This window comes from Daphnia pulex, chromosome 10 (genome assembly GCF_021134715.1).
Source record: "Daphnia pulex isolate KAP4 chromosome 10, ASM2113471v1".
NCBI classification, from domain to species: Eukaryota; Metazoa; Arthropoda; class Branchiopoda; order Diplostraca; family Daphniidae; genus Daphnia; species Daphnia pulex.
The window spans coordinates 7099190-7106952 of record NC_060026.1 but is presented as its reverse complement, the minus strand read 5'-3'; the positions used below and the strand labels follow the sequence as shown (position 1 = coordinate 7106952).

At 41.2% G+C, this 7763-nt stretch overlaps 1 long non-coding RNA gene across 1 annotated transcript; it reads left to right on the top strand.

The window, feature by feature from the left end:
* Nucleotides 1–941: 941 nt before the first annotated feature.
* LOC124206105 lies at nucleotides 942–5073 on the top strand. Its single transcript, XR_006879565.1, has 2 exons — nucleotides 942–1073; nucleotides 4262–5073. It is a non-coding gene; the product is annotated as an uncharacterized LOC124206105 (long non-coding RNA).
* Nucleotides 5074–7763: the final 2690 nt, after the last annotated feature.

Below are 7763 nucleotides of genomic sequence, written 5' to 3'. Positions count from 1 at the left end.
ACTGGCATATGCAACAGAATGGACCAAATAATAATCAGAAAAAAAGTTATAAGAAAAAACCTGTTTGCTTTTATATTTCCACGCTCCAATGCCGAAAAAGAAATTAAAAAAACGGACACACATCGCACAGCAGTCAAATTCGTTCATATGAATTTATTGTTTCGGGTTTTTCTTTGTTTTTTCGTTTTTCCTCAGACTTTCTATCTGCTTCTTTTTCCTCGCATTATACAATTGAGAGGGTTGTTGTTGTTGTTGTTGTTGTTGTTGTTTTGAAGGTGGACAACAGTGCTCACTCAATTGGGAGATGGTCTTGTTTGGCTGTTGGATTCGTGCAAGTGAAAGTGAACGCGCCGCCGCCGCTCTGTCGCAATACCGCCACCAGTCCCCCCCCCCACCAATCCCGTCACGTTTGTTACATTGTATACGTCACGTTCTTTTTTTCTTTTTTCCCCTCTCTATTTTGCTCAACATCTCTTTCCGCCCGGCGCTCGCTCACCCATTTCCCATCATGCATCTTTCTTCCTATGCCAGACATTGACGCAATATCCTAATTTACATGGCTGACATCTTTTCGTTCGTGCCAAAAAAATTGCGCTGGGGTTTCCGTGACGGATGTTTGGATCCAGGTTGCGAGATCGAAAGGTGAGAGCCGCAACGACGTCACAGAAATTTTCGGGACCAACAAGGAAAAAAAAAAGTCGAAACGAAAAAATACCATCCCCGAAATGGGCAAGATATGGGGGGGAAAGTTGAATGCCGCAGGAGAGGAAGCTGAAGAATGACGCAACAACAACAACCGGCATAATACAAAAAAATAAAAATAAATCCGGAGGAGGGTGATAATAATATTATAGTATTTTTCTTTTATATGATTATCTTTCCACTCACTCTCTCTCTCTCTATCAATAAAGATTGGCCATCTTTCGTTCGGTCTTGTTAGATTCGGTACATTTTGACGCAACTATAGACTCGCTTGCACGCTGCTGGCGACCCTGCCAGAATCTAGAAGTCGGTCAAAGTCAGCAGCGCGGTGTTTTAGACTCTCGGTCAAAGGTTCTCATTGGGAAATCAAGGTAAGAGTCCAAAATTGGCAGTCAGTTCGTTTCTACATGTAACGTTAAGTCCGCGCGCGGCCCTTTCTCTTTTTTTTTTCTTCTTCTTCTTCTTCGCTTGTCTAATAACACACAGGTGTGTGCGCTGCTGGCTGGATTTGACGCTCGTGGCAGCTCTTTTTTTCAGACATGGTAAATGCGGATCCCCAGCAATATCCCGTTCGTTCGTGTCCATGTTGACCGAGTCCCCCACTTTTTGTATTTATTATTAGCTCGGCTATAAAGCGCCAAACTCTAGACTCTCGGCCAGTGCAGGTGGATAAATAGAGAAAGCGATCTGTATAGACGATGAGAGAACTCTCGGCCGGGTATTGATTAGATCGAGCCCGTGATTTCTCGGATTGGAATCGGAAAACAGCAATCTCGCATTAGGATTTTGACTTTTCTAAATAGTAGCGGACGTGTTTGGGATTAATTGAAAATTTCATTTCAGTTTCGCTTTTCTTTCGTTGACCGTCGGCGGCGTTGATAAATCGCACGCAAGTTGACAACTTTCACTTGCTGAACTTCGTCTGAGAAAGAGAGAGAGAGAACGTCCGGCCACACACACATAAACAAACAAAAACTCTCGTCCTGTTGGCTCCTTGCCTACAACTTTTTTTCTCCGTATTTTTGAGGGCAATCATCATTTACTAATTTCTTCGTAAGCCACTGATTTTGATAGCTGGACTGAACTAGTTTTTATTCCCCATTTTCTACGTAATATCCCTTCTTTTCTTCTTAGTATTTTTTAAAATGAGTCCTGATAGTTTTTTGCTCCCTCTCAGATCAACAGAACCGCAATATAACAAATGAGTATTAATAATCAACACCAAACTCTATAGACTGGGCCATACACACAACAGCTAGAAGGAATTTAATAGCACCCGGTATACGGGTTTGGCTGCTATACTTTGGTATATAAGTATTTTTGAAAGTAAAAGGAGTTTTTTAATTTTTTTTCCTTCTTCTTCTTCTTCTTGTAGTGGAAAAGAGGGGAGGAATCGGTCAATCGGTGGTTCCACGCACAGGTGCGCCGGAGGAGGTGTCTATAAGCGCGCGCGCACAGGTCCCCGTGTGTGTGTGTGTGTGTGTTGTGTAGAGGAACAAGAAGAGAGAGTGAGACACACACACAACTTTCTCGATAGCTATACACAGTCAAGGTTACGTAAACCTACATTCGTGGGAGAATGTGGAGAATTCGAAGCTCTCGGGCCCGCTATCACGATGGAAGCTTGCAAGAGTCGTGTATGTACAGAGGAACATAGACATACGCTGCACACAGAGTTTCCCGTTCATTTTGTTCACCCTCTCCCTCAATTTTCAGCGTCAGAGAACCATGCAGAGAAAAGTTTTTATTTCAAAAAATACGAATATACTCATAGGGTAGAAGACCTCCTTGTCAAACTTTTTCTGGCTAGGCTTTTTTCCCCCTCTAGCCCGTCATCATCATTGGGCCTTTTTTCTGACATTCTCACGCATCGTGCGGCCGAATATTCCCGGCATTTCACGCTGCATGCAACTCACTCTCCCTAGGGGTTTCTTATATTATTACCTGCATTCGTAGCTATATATATATAAGGGTAGTTTAATTATTTGGGATTTTATTTTTAACCTTAACTTTTTTTTCCCCTTTTACAATTTTTGACAAAAGGAGAAGCGATGGCTATCGCCAAAGACTCTTTATTTTATTTTATTTTTCTCTCTCTCTGAAAGAAAAGAAGTCGACCGAAAAGAAGAAGAGAAAAGAGCATTTTTTTTTCTTCTTCTTTTTTTTTAAACATGGGAAAATGTGTGGTGGATAACTAACGCACCGCGCGAGCGATGCATGTTAACCTTGGCCTATAGCCGGAAGCTAGCAGATCCGCCTGCCGCACAGGCCCGCGCTTCATCCATGCATTCCCCTGGATGTGTGTGTATACCTTTCTTACTTTTTTTTTTCAACATTTTGTCTTGTTTCTTTATTTTTTTTCCACCTGTTTCATTTCTTCCCTCTCTTCGTGTTCTCTCCGCTTCTTCCTCTATATTTATCCATTATTATTTTTGAGGTTCCCAAAAAATGGGGGGTGCAAAGGGGAAAAGTTTTTTTTCGGGGACTGTTGAGGTCCTTACTCTTTCTCTCCACCCAATGTGAAGAATTAGACGGTCCTGCGGCAGGATCGTTTGTTCAAAAAATGTGGAAAAGGCGCGCCGTAATAACAAAATGACTGTAGCGTTTTATTATTTTTTTAAAAATCCCGCCCTGGTGATCCATTGAGTTTAAAACTGTATATACAGTCGTCAAATAATTGTGCATGTTCCAGCTGTCATTTCATAACTAGTTAGAATTTTGTAACCATTATTTTTTGGCGATGATTTTGGCATTTGACTAAAGTTGCATAACATGCTGGTAAAACTTTTTGAGTAGAAATCCTTTCAAAACTTTCAAAGGAAAATTTTCCCTTTTTTTTTGGCGACGGAGATAGACCCTAAATGGAGCAGATGGTTTTTGTTCCGATTGCACCATGCATTTTCATTTGCCGTAGTGAACCAACTTGCCAAGGCCGCGATATTATAACGTTATTTGGCGAGTTGCATATATTCCGAAACGTAATATCCCCAGCCAGCTCAGCCGCCAGAGTGTTTCAATGGTGTCAGTTTCACAACATTTCCTTTCTCTCAGTTTTTACCTGCATGTTTCCACCTATAAATATATTATGGCTATACCTATATACTGCCATTTTCTCTTGTTCCTATTACGGATGAATGAATTTTATGGAATGATTTAGAGAAGCAGAAACAAGTTCAAGGAGTGATTTGCGGCGGATCTCTCCCGTTTTTGTTTCATTTCTGCTTCAACATTGCCTTGATTGACATCCTTAACCTTCTACTCTCCTTTTTCCCCGTCTGAGATGTTGAGGGATCGTTAACTGGAAGACCTTGGCGTTAGGCAAAGAGTTTTCGCCGTCTATCCTACTATACACACATTCATTCAGACATCGAACGCGTATACGACATAGGCATTCCAATTAGGTGTGGCCGCCACCCGTATGCTCTTTGAATTTTCACTTTCGGTCCCGTATATATGGAGACAAGGTCTTGTGCTCTACCTATACCTAACCACCCTCAACTCGTTTTATTTTATTTTCTTTTTGAGTCTATTACGTATATTTACTTTTGTTTTCTTTAAGCTGCGGTTATTCAGTCTTCCCTCTACATGTGAACGGAAATGGGACATTTCACTTGCTCGGTCGGGGCGCACACTCACGATGATTATTTCAAATTTCCTCTCGACGACGACGACGTCGACTAATAAGTTTGTGTAAACTTTTCTTCTTCTCTCATTCACGAGAAGAACCATTATCGTAATAACCGTTTTACTTCTTTTTATTTTATTTCTTCTATTTTATTTTTAGAAAAAACAACGACGACGATTGTCCATTAGTCGGCGTGCAATCCCAGCCTTCTGCCGCCGCTCCGTCTGTCGTCGCTGGCTGTTTGTCTGCGTTCGTGTAGATATACGTAGAGTGTGTGGTGGATTGCCCGTTCACACGTCACGGGTCATGCTTCAATATTTGCCTAGAGCCACAAAAAAAAATTCTATTTTGGTATTTAAAGAATTAAGAATTTCGGGATAGGCGCATATGGTCCGTTACGCTTTATGTTTTCTTATTTTTTCATTGCCATTTTGTTTTATATCATTTCATTTTATTTCATTGTTGCTATCCTCGGTTCCTCCCTATATCTTGTATGGGCGACGTTTGTCGCACAGGTGCGGAGTGCCTATGTAGAGTCCCATTTGGTTTTCTGGCTGTTATATACCGTGTTGCGTGCTGTACACGCCGACGATCATTATCTGCCATTAATTGTTTCCTGTTGGGCGAGTCTGCTATAGACAGACGAAAAAAAGTAAAAATGCCGTCATCATCTGGTATGGGCTCCTTTGCTAAGAAAAAAAGAAAAAAGAAACAAAAAACAAATTATAATAAAACAGTCAAAATGTCTTTTCTCGTCTGTTCGTCAATGAACGACTCGCGGCCGGTCAGCGTCTACGATATCTTCTTTTTCGGTTGTGTTAGTCTCTTCTCTATACGGCAGGTGTGTCCCGCAACTCGTCGGGTTTAACCCATTCGTTCACCCCATCGGCAAGTCTGGAGATGAGATAAGAAATAGAAAAGAACTTGTGATTCTGCATTCTTTCGTCCTCCTTTTTTTCCTTTTTTCTTTTTTATATTATGAATCCCATTTGCATATCAGGGCTAATGACGTTCTTCAGAGCTCCGAAATGTCTCGCCGGAATATCCCAAGGTGAAAAAGAACGAAACAACCTGTAAAATAAGAGACTAATCGACGCTAGACACAACAAAACTACGACTCGTCGTTATGTGTCTCCCGAAATGTAACCCATTAAACAATGGGGGGAAGAAAAAGAGGGGGGTCTGTGCTTGTGTCTGTGTGTGTGGGTGATTGGTTCTTTTGTATAATTCATAGATGTTCTCCTTTTTGTTTCTCCTTTGAGAAGAATAGAAGAGAACAAATAAAAAAAAGGGAGGTAACAAGATAAAGGTGGGCGAAATAAAACTGGGCCACTAGACTGTGACATTGACCCGGCGGGAGTATTTCCAAATCTAAGAACAGCAGCACACAGGTAGATAGTAGTAATATACAGGACTGACTGGCCATTGAAGAAGGAGCGGCATTTTTTAAGTCGCCGCTGCTTAGTAATCATCAAGGTAGTGCTGAACTGCCGCTGCCAGTCGTGGCCATTTCTTTTTACTTTTCCACAGTCTCCTTTTTCCGCTATATAGTATCTTGTTTCGTTATTCTTTTGCTGTGTGTAGGTATTTAATGGGAGATCGAATGCATCACCTTTTGTCCTTGACAGCGGTATATATATGTAGAGAGAGAGAGTCACGGCCGTCTGGTTGCCTCCAACACATCGCCATCGGTGAGCCAACAACTACAAACTTGAAAATCGAGAGAAACAAAACAATTTTTTAAGGGGAAAAACAAAATGATTCTTACATTTTTCTCCCAACTCGACTCGACTCAATTGGAAACATCACGCACAAAAATAGGGGAAAATTTGCATACGTGATTGAACAAAACGGATGAATAAATCAAAAAATGACTCATCAACACCTGAAACATTTGATGTCAAATGTTTTTCCATTTTCTGATGATTGTGATGCAATATTTTCAGTTGGCGCGCTCGGTTCAAGGTTGTCTCTACTAGCACTTTCTTTGATACCCGAAAATAAAACGAAATAAAAATTCCCAAACGCAAGCGCGCTGTATATACACACGTACGGTTGCGGGTTTTGAACTTCTCCATTCAAAATCGAAAGGGAAAAAAAAAGAGAGAGTGTTTCTTTTTTTTTTTTACCATTTCACTCTCCCCTTCTTTATATGATTCCTGCTGCCCCCCTCCTCACTCTCTCTTTCGTTCCCACTGGTAAGTTCTTCCTTTTGCTGGCCCGTACAGCTCCAGTGCGTCCGCTGCCGGCCGTTTTTCGAGGGTTTTTTTTTATTTCGTTGTTATTTTTTTTTCCTTCTCTCTATTATTTTTTTTTTCGGCCCAGCTGGCGCCTTCCTCGAACGATAAAAGAAGAAGAAGAAGAACGAAAATGTTGGAGATGTGGAGATAAATGAAGCGCGCCGTTGTTATATAATGAACCTGTTTTCGGGGCATCTTTCTTTCTATTCTTTTTCATTCAACCCGGGCAGCACCAGGAGCAAAGATTATTACAACAACAATCTCTTGTTCCTATGCAGAAAAAAGTTCATGGGGGATGGAAGGAAAGGAAAAAAAAAGTGGTGGGGGGTGAAGGGAATAAATAAATAAAAAAAAACCTGACCAATTGTTGTTGGCTGTCGGAGCTCTTTTGAAGCTTGTAACTTATAAATATAAGCATCAACTATTTCCCAAGATGAATAGCTTTTATGTTTAGGGTTGTGTAAGTTTTTTTTCCCCAACTTGTTTTTATTATTTTCCTTTTTTTAAAACAACAACAACCGGCTTACTGGTTTTGAGGAATCTTAGACGAGTGTCTATATGCGTACATGCGAGTTGTAACACAAAACAAAAAATCCACTCTCACTCTCACTCTCTGCACCAAAACTGTGCAGGTTGTCCGACCAGATAAACCCAGCAGGCAGATGAAAGTTGAAAAAGGAGACAAACAAGCGCAGCAAAAGGCAGCAGGGTGCCAATGTCAATTGCATCGACTTCTTTTTGTTTTAAGAGGAAAAAGAGTGTCACTTGACTAGCCTCCGTGACAGCGGCCATAAAAGGGCCCTGCGTTGCTGTCCACTTGTGTGCCTATGTACGGCCACTCTTAACCTGTCAGCCATTAAAAAATTGATAGACGCAGAGCTGTGTACCTCCTGTCTCCCAATCATGTTTCGCACCTTCGTTATCCCTCCATATTTTCCAAACGTACGATTTTCTGTCTGTCCTTTTTTTTTCTTCCTTTTCTACTATTGTGGCCCTTTGATTTCACATGCCACGAGAGTCGATGATGTCGTAAAAAATAACATGCAACAACCCAGCCAGACCAAAGCAGTTTGCCTATTACCCCGCCTGTCACCTTGAATGGCATTTTTATGATGCAGAAAACCAAATCGAACAATGCGAAAATGTAATATAAAAAAAGAGAGAAAAAAACGGGTATGTGTGTAAGCATTTCTCGT